Below are 17,298 nucleotides of genomic sequence, written 5' to 3' on the forward strand. Positions count from 1 at the left end.
CGCACCTGGGGGAAGTGAAAGTGCTGCAGGTCCCAAGTGGGAAGGTCCCCAGTGTGAGGGGGTGACTTGGCGGTACCAGAACACCCAGAGCGGAAGCTGAGCCTCAGGCAGTACTTCCTGCTTCTGCAGTGAGGCCCCTAGAGGGGCAGGCCCCACGGGAGTCAGGATTGAGCCCAGGACCTTGGCCATTAGATCCGGGTGTGCAGTACCTGATTCTCTAGGCCCGAGCCCTGCAGCCAGCAGCCTTTGAGGTCTCCCCTGATGCCCTGCAGGCTCCTCAATTTTGTCAAGTCCTAAACGCCTCATGGATTTTTAACATCATGGATGCTCCTACCATCTTGACATCCACCCAGGCCCTGGAAAACCAGACCTTCTTAGAGACCCAGTACCCTCTCTTTCTTCTGAGCGATCTCATCCACTTTTTTTTTTAAGTGTCCAAATGTAATTATTTGTTATTAATGTCATCAAAAATCAATTCATATTAATAGTATTCTGATTTTTGACTCGGGGCTTTCTTTTTTCCTCCAACTTTACTGAGGAATAACTGACAAGTATAATTATACATATTTAAAGTGTACAGAATGATGATTTTATATGTATATATGTACATACATATATACCTATATGTATGTAGTGGAATGATTGCCAGGCTCAAGCTAATTAACATATTCATCACTTCACATAGTAAACTTAGTGTGTGTATGGTGAGAACACTCAAGATCTACTCTCAGCAACTTTCCAGCACACAAAACTGTATTATTAACTATAATTGTCATGCTGTACGTTAGATCTTCTGATCAGAACTTATTCCTCTTATAACTGAATGTTTATACTCTTAGACCTGTGTCTCCCCATTTTCCCCACTCCCCAGCCCCTGGCAACCACCATTCTACAATCTGTTTCTGTTTCTATGAAATTGGCCTTTAAAATTTTTTAAAAAAAAAAAATTTTTTTTTTAAAAAGATTTTACATGGTAAAATGGTACCAGTATTTTTCTTTCTCTGGCTTCTTTCACCTAGCAGAATGCCACCTCCCCCTCCCCCTCCCCCCACTGCAGGTTCATCCATGTTGTCCCAAATGGCAGAATTTTCTTTTTGATGGCTGAATAATATTCCATTGTGATATATATATTAAAGTTAGGGTTAGGGATGTATCACATTTTCTTGATCTATTCATCTGTTGAAGGACATTTGCTTCCATATCTTGGCTATTGTGAATAATGCTGCAATGAACATGAGTGAAAAGATATTTCTTCAAGATACTGACTTCATTTCCTTTAGATATATACCCAGGAGTGGCATTGCTGGAGCATACGGTGCTTCTATTTTTAATTTTTTGAGGAACCTCCATACTGTTTTCCATAGTGGCTGCACCAATTTATACATTCCCACAAGAGTGCACAATGGTTCCTTTTTCTTCACATCCTCACCAACACTTGTTATCTCTTGTCTTTTTGATAATAGCCATCCTAACAATTATGAGGTGGAATCTCATGGTTTTGATTTGCATTTCCCTCATGATTAGTGATGCTGAACACCTTTTCATACCTCTGTTGGCCACATGTATGTCTTCTTTGGAAAAAAATGTCTATTCAGGTCCTTTGCCCATTTTCAAATTGAGTTATTTGCTTTTTTGCTGTTGAGTTATATGAGTTCTTTATGTAATTTGAATATTAACCCTTTATCAGGTATATGGTTTGCAAATATTTTCTCACATTCTTCATTGAAAAGGTTGCCCTTTCAATATATTGATTGTTTCCTCTGCTATGTAGAAGCTCTTTTGTTTCATGTAATCTCACTTGTTCATTTTAGCTTTTGTTTCCTGTGCTTTTGGTGTCTTATCCAATAAACTATTGCCAAGACCAATGTGGTAAAACTCAAGGAGCTGTTTCCCTATGTTTTTCTTCTAGGAGTTTTACAGTTACAGGTTTTACATTTAAGTCTTTAATCCTTTTCAAGTTAATTTTTGTGAATGGTGTACAATTGTGGTTCAGTTTCATTCTTTTGCATGTGCTTATACAGTTTTCCCATTTATTGAAGAGACTGTCTTTTCCCACTGTGTGTTCTTGGCACTCTTCTCAAAAATTAGTTGACTGTATATGCATGGGTGTATTTCTGGACTCTCTATTATGTTTCACTGGTTATGTACCTGTTTTTATACCAGTACCATATTGCTTTGATCACTATAACTTTGTAATATAGTTTGAAATTAGGAAGTATGATATCGCCAACCTTGTTCTTCTTTCTGAGGAGTGCTTTGGCTATTCAGGGTCTTTCATAGTTCCATACAAATTTTAGGACAGTTTTTTCCTATTTCTGTGAAAATTGGAATTTTGATAGGGATTACATTGACTCTGTAGACTGCTTTGGGTACTATGGGCATTTTCACAATATTAATTCTTTCAATCCAAGAACATGGGATATCTTTCTATTTATTTGTGTATTCCTCAATTTCTTTTCTCAATGTCTTATAGTTTTCAGTGTACAGGTCTTTTGCCTCCTTGGTTAAATTTATTCCTAAGTGTTTTATTTTTGATACAATTATAAATGGAATTGCTTTCTTAAGTTTTTTTTAGATAGTTTGTTGTTAGAGTATAGAAATGGAGCTGACTTTTTTTTTGGCTGCATTTGGTCTTCATTTCTGCTTGCAGGCTTTCTCTAGTTGTGGTCAGCGTGGGCTACTTTTCGTTGCAGTGCGCGTGCTTCTCACTGTGGTGGCTTCTTTTGTTGTGGAGCACAGGCCCTAGAGAGTGCATGCTTCAGTAGTTGTGGCGTGCAGGCTCAGTAGTTGTGGTGCACGGGCTTAGTTGCTCTGTGGCATGTGGGATCTTCCTGGACAGGGATCAAACCCATGTCCCCTGCATTGGCAGGCGGATTCTTTTTTTTTTTTTTTTTTTTGCGGTATGCGGGCCTCTAACTGCTGTGGCCTCTCCCATTGCGGAGCACAGGCTCCGGACGCGCAGGCTCAGCGGCCTTGGCTCACAGGCCCAGCCCCTCCGCGGCATGTGGGATCTTCCCAGACCGGGGCACGAACCCGTGTCCCCTGCATCTGCAGGCAGACTCTCAATCACTGCGCCACCAGGGAAGCCCAGCAGGCGGATTCTTAACCACTGTGCCACCAGGGAAGTCTGCAGCTGACTTTTGTATGTTGATTTTGTATCCTGCAACTTTACTGAATTCATTTGTTAGTCAGGTTTTTGATGTGTCTTTAGGGTTTTCTACATAAGATCACGTTGTCTGCAAACAGATAATTTTCTTCCTCTTGATTTGGATAAGTTTTATTTCTTTTTCTTGCCTAATTATTGTGGCTAAGGACTTCCAGTACTATGCTGAATAGAAATGATAAGAGTAGGCATTTTTGTATTATTCCTGATCTTAGAGGAAAGGCTTTTAACTTTTCACCTTCATTATGTTGAGTTACATTCCTTCTATACCTAATTTGTTGAGAATTTTTATCATGAAAGGATGTTGAATTTTGTCAAGTGCTTTTCTGCATCTAATGAAGTGATCATATGCTTTTTATCCTTCATTCTGTTAATGTGGCATATCACATGTGTTGACTGCCATGTGTTGAACCATGCTTGCATCCCAGGGATACATCACACTAAATCATGGTGTATGATCCTCGTGATGTGATGTTGAATTCAATTTGCTAGTATTTTATTGAGGATTTTTGCATCTACGTTCATCAAGGATATTGGCCTATAATTTTCTTTTCTTGCAGTGTCCTTGTCTGGCTTTGATATCAGGGTAATGCTGGTCTCATAAAATGAGTTTGGAAGTGTTCCTTCCTCCTCAACTTTTGGGAGGTGTCTGAGAATGATTGGTATTGATTCTTCTTTAAATGTTTGGTAGAATTCACACATAAAGTTATCTGGTCCTGGGCTTTTATTTGTTGGGAGATTTTTGATTATTGACCCAATCTCCTTGCTTATTATTGGTCTGTTCAGATTTACTTTATGGTTCAGTCTTGGTAAGTTGTATGTTTCTAGTAATTTACTCATTTTTTCTAAATTATCTAATTTGTTGGTGTATAATTGCTCATAGTAGTCTCTTATGATCCTTTGTATTTCTGTAGTATCATTTGTTATGTCTCCTCTTTCATTTATAATTTTATTAATTGAGCCGTTTGTCTTTTTTCTTAGTCTAGCTAAAGGTTTTTCAATTTTTGCTCATCTTGTCAAAAAACCCACTCTTAGTTTCATTCATCTATTTTGTTTCTTTCTAGTCTCTATTTCATTTATTTCTGGTCTAATCATTATTTCCTTCCTTCTGCTACCTGTGGGCTTATTTCTTCTTTTTCTAGTTCCTTGAGGTGTAAGTTTAGAACATAGATGCCACAATCCTCAACAAAATGTAAACAAACTGAATTGTCTCTTTTCCATTCTTTTTTTTTCTCCTCTGACTGGATAATGTCAAAATATCTGTCTTCAAGTTCACAGATTCTTTATTCCTTGGTGGACCAACCCCTGGGTGATGTCCTCATTTCCTCTCTCCCTCTTTCTCATATGGCCCATCAGTCCCTAAGCCAATCCCTTCTTCCCCCTGATTCTCTACTCTGTCCCCTCCTCTCTGTCCTCGTGGCTCGGGCTGACTCAGGACTTTTGTTCTCCCACCTGGACCCAGACATCAGGCCCTTCCCTGGCCTTATTCTCTCCCCTCCAGTCGATTCCTTACGTGGCTCCAAAAGAGACTTTTTGAAGCTCATACCTAGGTTACACAGCCCTATGTTCAAATCTCAGTTAGGACACTGACTCACCACCCCTTCCCCTGAGCGCCCACTTCTAAACCACCATGAAGTCCTTTATGCTCCACTACTAAAATACATTTCGAATCCATCCACTTGTGTTGAACTCCATGGTTACCATCCTAATCCAGGCTCTTATTATTTTCCACACAAATAATTATAATTGCCTCTGAAATGATTGTCATGTGTTGAATGGTGACCCCCCTCCCCTAACAAAAGATATATCCATGGCCTGGAATGTGATCCTATTTGGAAAAGATGTTTTTTGCAGATGTAGTTAAGTTAAAGATATCAAAATGAGATCAACCTTGATTATTCAGGCCCTAAATCTAATGACAAGTGTCCTATAAGAGACACATAGGAAGACACGGAGAGAAGAGGAGAATGCCAGGTGAAGAGAGAGGCAGAGATTGGAGTTATGTAGCCACAAGCCAAAAAACTCCTGGAGCTATCATAAGTTGGAAGAGGCAATTATCTGATTCTCCCCTAGAGCCTCCAGAGGGAATGCAGCCTTGTCAACACCTTGACTTTGGACTTTTGGCCTCCAGAATAGTGTGAGAGTAAAATTCTGTTGTTTTAACCTACCAAGTTTGTGATAATTTGTTCTTGAAGTCACAGGAAACTAATACACCAATCTTCCACTTTTCTACCCACTGTTCGCTTCCTCAGAGATGAGTACGTGAGTTCCCGGAGATCCAAAGGAAGGTGGCAGAGGTTTGCTAGATGCTCACCAATTTGGTTTCCTCTTTCTTAGGCACACAGGAAGACTACATTTCCCAAGCCTCCTTGCAGTGAAGTTGAGGCCATGTGACTGGTCTTGGGCCAGTGGAGTGGGTGCAGAGTGATGTAGGGCATTTGTGGACCCAGCCATAAAATGTCCTGTACAATTTTTACCTTGTCTCTCTTCATTCATCATTGGCTGTCTGTAAGCTGAGAATTTATTGGAGGACTTAAGGATGGGAGGGCCGAGAGATAAAAGAGCTTAGGTCCCTGGTTTCTCCTTGGAAGAGAGCCTTTTGGACTTTATGTAAGTAAGAATTTATTGCATTAAGCTATATAATATTTTATTAGCATATAAAATTTGTTTGTTAGTATTATTAGTAAATAGGGTTGTGTGTTAAAGCAACTAGCTTTAATAATCCTGACGGCTACAGGTAAAATACCTGTCACTGCATTTTAGCCAGCATCAAAATTCAGATCTGTGATAAACTCCAGTGCTTTCAATTTTTCTTTTAGTAGTTTTGAGTGCATAATGTTATTTTTTTACCGCTTTCTTATGGTGAAGAATGACACATATAATAATGTTCACAAAACACAATATACAGCTCAATGAATTATCATAATGTTAATACCCATGTAACAAAGATCAACATCATCATCGACCCAGAAACCATTTTCTCCCTTGCAAATCACTATCCCATTCCTCTTGACTTATAATGCTATATTTTGGTTTGGCCTGTTTTTCATGATATAAATGGAATCATACAGTATTTATTCTTTTGTGTTTAACTTAATTTTGTTCAACATTATATTTATGAGATTCATCAATGGAATGAGTAGCAATATTTCTTATATCCTCACCACTTTCAAGTATTTTATTGTCTGAATATCCCACAATTTATTTATGCATTCAACTATTGATGGACATCTCAGTTGTTTCCAGTTTTTTGATTATTACAGATCACACCAGTACAAACATTAAAAAAAAGGAGGAAATTAGTTTTAATAATATATATTTAACCCAACATATCCAAAATATTAGCTTATAATCCTCTCTTCCAAGTCTTCCTTGAATCTACTCCAATAAGGCTTTCATTCTGACTCGTTCACCAAAACCACTTTTGTCAAAGTCACCAGTGATACCCATGTGGTCAATTCTTGGTCCGCATCTTACTTGACTTCTCTGCATCACTGGTTTTGGTCCCCACACAGGCAGCATCAGTGTCGGCTGGGAATTTGTTAACATATTCTAAGTCCTCATCCCAGACCTACTGTAGTAGTCCCCCCAAATATATGTCTTGTCCGAACTGCTGGAGTCGGTGAATGTGACCCTATTTTTTTTTACCCTATTTGGAAAAAGGGTCTTTGAAGATGTAGTTAAGGATTTCAAAATGAGATTATCCTGGATTATCTGAGTGGGCCCTAAATCTAATGACAAATATTCTTAAAAGAGACACCCAGAGGAAAGACACTCCTAGAGGAGAAGGAGAAGACAGAGGTGGAGATTGGAGTTATGCAGATACAAGCCAAGGAATGCCTTGAGCCACCGGAAGCTACCCTTAGCCCACAGATCCTATTGTCTGCCTAGAAGCCAAAGGGATCCTCCTGTTAAAACATGAGTCACTTCTTGACTCAGAACCCTCTAATAGCTTCTTATCTCACTCAGGAAAAAAACCCAACTTCCCATCATGACCTCTAAGGGCCTCCATTCAATACTCTGGCCCCTGCCACTTCTCTCATTCCACCTACTACCACCCTTCCCTCAGTCACTGGGATCCAGCCATACTGGCTTCCTTGCTGTTTCAAGAACCTGTCAAGTATACTTCTGCCTCCAGACTTTTGTCATTGCTGTTCTCTCTGCCTGGTATGCTCCTCCTCATGCTGTTCCTAGCTCCTTTCCTCATCTCCTTCAAGGCTCTGCCAAATGTCACTTCCTCAGAGAGGTCTTACTTGACTACTGTCTACAGCTCTCTGCCTTGTCCCCTCATCATACTCTGTTTTGCTTTCTTAACAGCACTCCCATTCTCAGAAATTCTTATTTGTTTACATGTTTCCTGCTTTTGCAACTAGAATGTAAAATCTTTTTCATACAGTATCCCTAGGGTCTAGGGCAGTGTGGGGCACATATCATTCAATAAACATTTACTGACTGGCATTTTTCCTGGTGTCTTGAGTTCACAGATTTTCCTGCCCCAGGGCTTTGCATAGCCTCAGGGGCTGAGATGTTCATATTCCATTTTTCACCTAGTAAATCAACCTTCAAGTCTCAGTTTCAGTGTTACTTCCTCAGGGAACTCCTCTTGTAACAGAGAAGAACAAGCCTGACTCCATATTGGATCTATTCCCTTAGTTCTAACCCTTGTGCTCTGTTGCCTGTGCTTAGTCATGCTGGCTCTGCATCTTTGTAAAAGAATGTTGCCAAAGCCTGAAATACACATGATAGCCCATTCTCAAGGCTCTGACCTTTAAATGTATAATGCTCTTCCATTCATATAAAGATAAAAAATTGGAAAACAGAAAATAAGTTGTCTTGTTGGAGGCTTATAGGAACATTGTGACCAGACCTACAGGTCACATAGGTATAAAAGAAGCCTGTATAAAAGAAGCCTGAATTTTAACTCCGGTAAGATTGTTCTTCTGGACACTAGTCCAGCATCTTCTTGGTACGCTGGCTTTCCAAATAAAGTTGCTATTCCTTGCCCCAGCAAGGATTTATTGGCCTGATGTGCGATCAGCAGCATGAGCTTGGGCTCAGAAACACTCTCTCCAAATTAGGTCTCTGTGTTAAGGATTGAATAATTTCCCCAGATTGTAATGTATTCTTACAGCACCTAGACATTTTCCCTTACATCTTTTTTGCTCAGTCATAATGATCTAAGCCTAGGGACCACTGGTGGTTCTCAAAATGTGGTTCTCAAAATGTGGCCTAGGGACCGCTGGTGGTTCCTGAGACACTTTCAGGGGTTCAGGAGGTGAAAATTATTTTCATAATACTATTAAGATGTTATTTGCCTTTTCACTCTCACTTTCTCTTGAGTATACAGTGATGTTTTCCAGAAGCTACAGCACATGAGCTATTTTGACAAACCCTGTGCAGAAGCAGATATGAGAATCCAATTGTCTTCTAGTAAGCCAGGCATTAAAGAGATCTGCAAAAATGTAAAATACTCTTCTCTCTAAATTATTTTTGGTGTGGAAATTAGTTATTAAAAATGTTATGTTTACACAATGAGTTTTTGATGACAATACGTATTTCAGAAATTTCTCAGTTTTAATATTGATAGATATAACTCACATAAACAATCCACATAAGTACAACCCACATAAATTATTGGGGTCCTTCATTTTTAAGAGTATAAAAGCAGTCCTGAGACCAAGAACTTCGAGTAAATCTTTAGCTTTTTTTTTTGTTGTTGTTGTTGTTATTGGGTTTTTTTTGCGGTATGCGGGCCTCTCCCGTTGTGGAGCACAGGCTCCGGATGCGCAGGCGTAGCGGCCATGGCTCACGGACCCAGCCGCTCCACGGCATGTGGGATCTTCCCGGACCGGGGCACGAACCCGTGTCCCCTGCATCGGCAGGCGTACTCCCAACCGCTGCGCCACCAGGGAAGCCCAATCTTTAGCTTTTTTATTCTTGTCTGCAAGCCCAGCAGACTTCAGAATTCTCTGAAGGCAAGGTTCCCGTCTGTCTTATTGGACACATACTTAAGGTTTGGCTAGTAGTATGGGGAGACTTAAGTTTTACTGTCAAAGATCTGAAGGCAAAAAGAAATGAATTGGAAGACCAATCCTCCCACCTCATCCTCACCTCCACATTACTCGGGGGACTGGAAGTGAAGCCCATGCTCCAGACGAGGGACTCGGCTTAGAGCCTGGACTGAGCAGTGCAGGAGGATGGAAAGGGAAGGTTGGGCACGTGGTCTAAACTGCACGAGAGGAAAGGAAGGAAGGAGGGACGCATGCGCATGTGTGCACGTGTGCGCGCGTGTAGGGAGCGAGGTGGGTGTTGGAGGGGGTGGAGCCGCAGGATCTTTCCCTCCGTCAGGAGAGGTGAGAGAGGGGAGCGGCGGCGCATGCGCAGAGGAACGCGGGAAAGTCGGTGCCTGAGGTAGAGCAAGGAGCGTTGCGCGGTAAGGCCTGAGGCTTGAAGGGGCGCGAGGTGGTTGCTAGGCTCCTCAGCTGAGCCTTCTAGACCCTTATTTTCGGTTGATTGACCAGACTGAAGGGTCCAGGCCTCGAGGGTGAGGGTGAATTGGCTCCCGCAGGATCCCTGAAACGTTCATAAATCTGGGGTGTGTGAGGTTGGGCGTCACCCCCTGGGGTCACCGGACTTCGCCAAGGGGTAACAGGCCACCTGACAGAGCCTCCCAGACGCCGGGCTCTGTGGAGCTGAGAGGCCAGACGCCGGGCTCTGTGGAGCTGAGAGGTCAAACGGCCCGAGAGGGCCCTCCTTTTTTCTCCCCTAGGACCTGGGAAATTGGCGTCCGCCCCTTCGCTCACCAGATCTGACTTTGAGCCAATCCCAAGGCCCGACCTTCACAGGAAGCGGCCGTCGGTCCCTGCCCAACTGGGGAAGCCTTTTGGTTCGGGCTCCCAGGCGGCAGAGACCGGGTCTAGCCTCCTCACACGCCTGTTAAGGACGAAGTTATTGCCTGCTCCTTGAGGAAGCTGGACACCAGCTCCCTGCTTTCATCTTTGGGGTTTATAGTTCCAGGGGAGGAGGTAAAGGGGGAGGAACGGGCATTTCCGGGAGGCCCGAGCGCTCTCCGGAAGGCATGGACCTAGGAGAGCAGTTGCTGGGAAGGGTGGTGTAGAACCTCACACGTTGGGCCGCCATCAGGGCCTCTCCAGGCGGCGAGGAAGGGTTTGCCAGGGAAGCAAGGGGCTTTCTAGGTGTCACAGTGGCCGGTTTGCAGAATCTGTTTGCTGTAAGTCAGATTTACCAGTTTACCAGAAAACTTGTAAATTCTGGTAAATGTACCAATTTACCAGAATACACTTTCTGAATGTGTTCAAGAAAGGTGGATATATTTTTCATGGATACAGTTTTCCTTTGTTTAGTGGAACTCAGTGTCAGGGTCAGTGTTAACATGCATTATGGGAATCAGAAGTACTCCTTGTAATTTTGAGTTATGGTTCATTTCAGCTGCTGGCAAACCATCTAGTAATAGTGACGATTTGTGATCTTAGGTAAGCTGCCGACTCTTCTTTTTTAAATTTAATTTAATTATTTTTTATACAGCAGGTTCTTATTTGTTACCTATTTTATACATATTAGTGTATACGTATCTCCATATGTATACCAATCTCCCAATTCATCCCACCACCTTCCTCTTCTTGGTTAACTTTTGAACAAATTGAATTAAGATTTCTGTTTTTCTGTTAATTCTGAAACGCAAAGGAAAGAATTCTCTATGGACACGCTTTAGAGTTTCTCTTACTTGCTTTTGTGTTGATAATCTGAGGCTCTCTGTTTCTTTTTCATATCCTTAGCTTTTGTGACAGCATTTCCTTCTGGCATTCTCCTAATTCTCTGGCCATTTCTTCTTCTTTTCTTTATATTTTATTTTTAATGTTCTAAATCATGAAATATGCATCCACAAAAGGGCATAGAATGTATAAAATGTATAAAAGGGCATAGAATGTATAAACAGAGTTTTAAATGAATAATTATAAAGCTTACATCTGTGTAACTGCCACCCAGATCAAGAAGAATATTACCATGACTCTGAAAGAGCTTCTCTCATTATCATTTCACAGTCAAGTACCCCTTCTTCCCTTTTAGAGGTAACTTCAAGTCTGGCTTTTGTGGTGATCATATCCTTGATTTTCTTTATACTTTTTCCATGTATATGTGCATCCCTAAATTACTAGTTTAATTTTGCTTCTGTTTTGAACTTAGAAATATGGACTCATTCTGTCTAGAATATTTTACGCTGTGCTTCTTTTGCTCAACATTGTGAAATTTATATTGTTGAGTGTAGCTGTAGTTCCTTTATTTTCTTCACGTATGTATAGTATTCTTTTGTTTGAATAGTCTATGATTTATGCATTTTACTGTTGATGGGCGTTTGTGTCTTTCAACTTTATGACAATTATGAATAATGTTGCTGAGAACATTCTTGTGAGAAGTAGAAGAATGTAGTTGGTTAAGAGCTGCTTCTGAAACCAGACTGTGTTAAATCCTGACTACCACTCATTGGAGGTGTAATGATGAGAAAGTTGTGTAACTTTCTGTTTAAATTTTTTTCACTTTTGTAAAATGGAGGTAATAATAGTACCTACCTCCTAAGGTTATTGTGAAGAGTAATGTAATTTAAAAATGTAAAGCATTTAGAACAATGCCTGACACAAAGCAAGCACAATGTGTTAGTTATTATTATTACTGTATTCTGTTGCACAAGTGAAAGAGTTTCTCTAGGGAATATATTGGGAGTCGTTGGGCCATAGGGTATGTGTATATTTGATTTTACTACTAATACTAGGTTGTTCTCCAAAGTAGTTATGACAATATACAGTAACGTTAATTGAGGATGAGACTTCCTGGTTGCTGTACATCTCATCAACACCTGGTATTATTAGACTTTTCCATTTTTTCCCAATCTGGTTGGTGTGCAGTTGTATTTCATTGTAATTCTAATCGCTTTTCACTGATTATTAATGACATATTTGTAATAGTTATTGGGATAACTTAATTAAATGAATTATTTAATAATTATTTAAATATTATAAAATATTTATGAAGTGCCTGTCAAGCCTCTTGCCCATTTTCCTATTGGGTTGTCCGTATTTTTCTTCCAAATTCGTAGGTGTTCTTTATATCTTTTGGATATTAGTCATTTGTTGTTAGGTAGGTTGCAGATATCTTCTCCCATTCTACAGTTTTTCTTTCTGTTCTCCTTTTGGGGTCTTTTCAAAAAAGGAAGTTTTTAATTTTAGTGTAGTAAAATGTATCAAATTGAAATTTTATGGTCATTGCTTATTGTGTCTTTTATGAGAAATCTTTTACTATACCAAGGTGTGGTGTTTCAAGGGGCACCATTCACATCAGCAGTAATTTTGTCCCCTGGAGTAGTATAACACAGTGATCATTCTTTTATATTTTCTAGCATTTTATGGTGTTGTTTTTCACATTTACTTCTTTTGTCCCTCTGAGATTGATTTTTGCAGTTATTTGAGGTAGGGGTCAGTTTCTTTTTTTTGCTGTATGGATACCCAGTTGTTCTAGCACCATTTATTGAGAAGTTCACCCCCTACTTACAGGTCTGCTAAGGCATATCTATCGTGTATCAGACTTAATATAACGATGGGTCTAATTTTAGGCTCTCTGTTCTGTTCCATTAGCCTGTTTGTTTGCCCCTGTCTCAATTCACACTGCCTTACTACAAATTTATAATAAGGCTTAATACTTGTTAGAGCATGTCTTCTCACTTTGTTTTTATTAAGGAGCATCTTAGCTATTTTTGGGCTTTTGAGTTTTCAGATAAATTTTGGTATCAAGGTTGAGCTGGTCTTATAAGTTGGGGAGTGTTCCTCTTTCTGTTTTCTAGAAGAGCATTTCTTTCTTAAAGGTTGGTAGAATTTGCCATTAATGACATCTAGTATTAGAAAGGTTTGCATATATGTCTGTGTAAGTGTGTGCATGAACACATATGTGTGTTTGAAAGATTTTCAGTTACAGTTTCAAGTTATTTAATGATTATAGGACTTCCTGGGTTCTTTATTTTTCCTGGGTAGTTCTTTGGTTAATTTTTAAAAGGTATTTGAGTATTTCACCTATTTTTTGAAATTATTGGTGCAGTAATGTTAATATTCTTTATTATTATTTATTTAATATCTGCAGCATCTATAGTAATGTCCCCTTTTTTTAATTCCTAATACTGGTTATTTGTACTTTTCCTCCTTTTTCTTTTATTTTTAAAAAATTAAAAAATTAATTAATTTTTGGCTGCGTTGGGTCTTCCTTGCTGCGTGCGGGCTTTCTCTAGTTGCGGTGAGTGGGGGCTACTCTTTGTTGCGGTGCATGGACTTCTCATTGCGGTGGCTTCTCTTGTTGCGGAGCACAGGCTGTAGGCGCGCGAGCTCAGTAGTTGTGGCTCACAGGGTCTAGAGCGCAGGCTCAGTAGTTGTGGCACATGGGCTTAGTTGCTCCATGGCATGTGGGATTTTCCTGGACCAGGGCTCAAACCCATGTCCCCTGCATTGGCAGGCGGATTCTTAACCACTGAACCACCAGGGAAGTCCTCCTTTTTCTTGATCAAGCTTATTAGAAGATTGTCAACTTTATTAGTTCTTTCAAAGAACTTTTGGGCTTTGTTGATGATTTTATTGTTTGTTTTCTATTTCATTAAGTTTGGGCTATTATGAATAAAACTGCTATGACTGTTCTTGTAAAAGTCTTTTTTTTTTTAACATCTTTATTGGGGTATAATTGCTTTACAATGGTGTGTTAGTTTCTGCTTTATAACAAAGTGAATCAGTCATACATAAACATATGTTCCCATATGTCTTCCCTCTTGTGTCTCCCTCCCTCCCACCGTCCCGTAAAAGTCTTTTTGTGGCATATGTTTTTATTTTTCTTAGGTAAATCCATAGGAGGGGAATTACTGGGTCTAGCAGTTTAATAAGAAACTAAGATTTAAAAAGCCCATTTTCATAAGAAACTGCTAGACCTTTTTCAGAATGGTTGTACTATTTACACTCCTGGCAACAGTGTATGAAAGTTCCAGGTGCTCCACATCTTTGCCAGCATTTGGTGTTAATCTTCGTAATTTTCTCAATTTTGGTACAGACCAGTATTTTTTTAAATCATTATAATGTTCTCTTCCTTACAGTTATAAAGTTGTACACTCTGTATTTATTTAGTGATCACCTTAGAACTTAAAAAATGCACACTTAATTTATTGAAGTTACAGTATGTCTCCCCTTCTCCCAGAAGATACAAAGAACTTAAAATATTTGAATTCTATTTACTTTCTTCTCAACTTATATTTTATTATTTTGATGGTTTTTATTTTTACTTTTTAACCTTCCAGGACATTATTATTTTGTTTCATATAGTTATTTTTTTATTCGGATTTTCTTGCATATTTACTACATATGTATTTTTTGTCCTTTATTTCTCTTGGTTCTCAAATCACCCATCTGGGATTACTTTCCTTCTGCTTGAAAGATGTTTTAGAATTTCCATTAATGAAGATGTGTTGGTGACTGATTGTCAAAATGTTTTTGTCTGTTGTAAACTATTTTTATTTTACCCTCATTTAAAAATATTTTATTAGGATTTAAGGTACTAGATGAGCAGGCTTTTTTTCTTTCAATGTTGATCATATCCTACCATTGTCTTGTGGCTTCCATTTTTGATATTGAGAAGTCACCTTTATGTCTCTCCTTTGCAATAGTCTGTATTCTTCTTATAAGTGTTTTATATAAAATAATGTCTGTATACAGAGTTCCTTTTGTCTCCAGTGGACTTCATTGGGCTTTTTGAATCTGAGATTGGTTTATTTCACCAGTTCTGGAAAATTGTCTTAATCTTTTCAGACATTGTTTCTGCACCATTTTCTGTTCTTACCTTCTGAAAAGAACAATTAAATATCTGTCAGACTTTCAAAAATTTCTTTGATTTCTGTGTTTACTAACCTCCTTTTGTATTTTCCATGTTGTTATCTCTCTGTGCTATGTTCTTGGTTGTTTTTCTGACCTAAGTATTTCGGTTCACAAATACTGTCTTCAGCAGAATTGAATCCACTGTTAAATTCATTCAGTAAACTTCTAATTTCAATTATTGTGTCCTTCATTTCTTTTTAAATCTGTGAAATCACTTTTTATAGAGTCCTGTTCCCTTCAGATATTTTCAAACTTTTCCTTTATTTCTTAAAAAATAGAAACCAGTTATTTTATTGACTTTGTCTAATGATTCCTTTATTTGATGTCTTTGCTCATTTTATTCTGCCATCTGTTGTTTCTGTCAGTTCTCACTAGTGCCCTTTTCCCCTTATGTGCTATGATTCTCCCTGTTCTTGACAAGTTATTTGTAGGAATAATTTAAGGCCTTAAGATGAAGGTGTCTTACTGCAGGAAAGATTTCGGTTTATTTCTGCAAAGTATCTGGGAGGACACCATTAGTCTTGTACCAATTATACTTAATTTTGGGGGTTTAATAGTATATTACTGTGATTTTTTTTTAAACTAACATCATGAGATTGGTGTGAGCTTTAATTAATTTTTATTTATTTTTGCTGTGTTGGGTCTTCGTTTTTCTGTGCGAGGGCTTTCTCTAGTTGTGGCAAGCGGGGGCCACTCTTCATCGCGGTGCGCGGGCCTCTCACTATCGCGCAGTTGCGGAGCACAGGCTCCAGATGCGCAGGCTCAGTAGTTGTGGCTTACGGGCCTAGTTGCTCCGCGGCATGTGGGATCCTCCCAGACCAGGGCCCAAACCCGTGTCCCCTGCATTAGCAGGCAGATTCTCAACCACTGTGCCACCAGGGAAGCCCCTATTACTGTGATTTTAATGTGCATTTCTCTGATAACTAATGATGTTGAGGACTTTTTTCAGATGTATTAATATATTGGCCATTTGTATGTCTTTGTGAAGTGTCTTTTTAAATACTTTACCCATTTTTAATTGTATATCTTTTTAAAATTGAGATATAGTTGATGTATTACATAAGTTACAGGTATACAACATAGTGATTCACAAATTTTAAAGGTTATACTCCATTTATAGTTATTATAGAATATTGGCTATATTCCATGTGTTGTACAGTATGTCCTTGTAGCTTTTTTATTGTATACATAATAGTTTGTACCTATTATTCCCATACCCCTGTTGTATATCTTTTAATTAAGCTGTAGGAGTTCTTTATATTCCCTAAATACAAGTCTTTGTCAGCTGTGTATCTCAGGATCATTTTCTCCTAGTCTCTGACTTGCCTATTGATTTTCTTAAGTCTTTTGATGAGCAGAGGTTTTTAATTTGGTGAAATCTAAATGATCAATTTTTAAAGATGATTGCACTTTATGTTCTATGTTTGAAATTTTTGCCTACCACTAAGTCACAAAGGTATTCTTTTTTGTTTTCTTTTAAATGCTTTATAGTTTTAGATTTTACATTTAGATCAATGATTCATATCAAATTAATGTTTGTATATGGTGTGAAATGGGATTCGAGTTTCATTTTTTTCCCCATATGGATATTCAGTTATTCCAGAAAGGACTTTTCTTTCCTAGTTGGATGTCTTTGTACTCTATTTCAAGAATCAAAAAACCATATGCTGGGACTTCCCTGGTGGTCCAGTGGTTAAGACTCTGTGCTTCCAGTGCAGGGGGTGCAGGTTCCACCCCTCGTCAGGGAAGTAAGATCCCATATACTGTGCATCGTGGTCCAAAAAAAAAAAAAAAAAAAGGACCATATGGTTTATTTCTGAATTACTTTGCTGCTACTTTTTTTTTTTCTTTTGGCCACGTGTTGCGGCATGCGGGATCTTAGTTCCCCAACCAGGGATCGAACCAGTGCCTCCCTGCACTGGGAGCACAGAGTCTTAACCACTGGACCACCAGGGAAGTCTCCTACCTTGCTACTTTCATATGTTAAATCGACCTTGCATTTCTGGGACAAACTCCATGTGATCATTAGTTATTACTCTTATATATTGCAAGATTTGCTTTCTAACTTATGTTGAGGATTTCTGTCTTCATCTATGTTCATGAAGATATTGGTCTTAAATGGTCTCTTTTACTAATATGTTTATCAGGTTTTGGCATTAGGGTAATGGTAGCCTTATAAAATGGATTGGAAAGTGTTTCCTCCTTTTCTATTTTCGAAGTACT

Source organism: Globicephala melas, chromosome 19 (assembly GCF_963455315.2).
Source record: "Globicephala melas chromosome 19, mGloMel1.2, whole genome shotgun sequence".
NCBI classification, from domain to species: Eukaryota; Metazoa; Chordata; class Mammalia; order Artiodactyla; family Delphinidae; genus Globicephala; species Globicephala melas.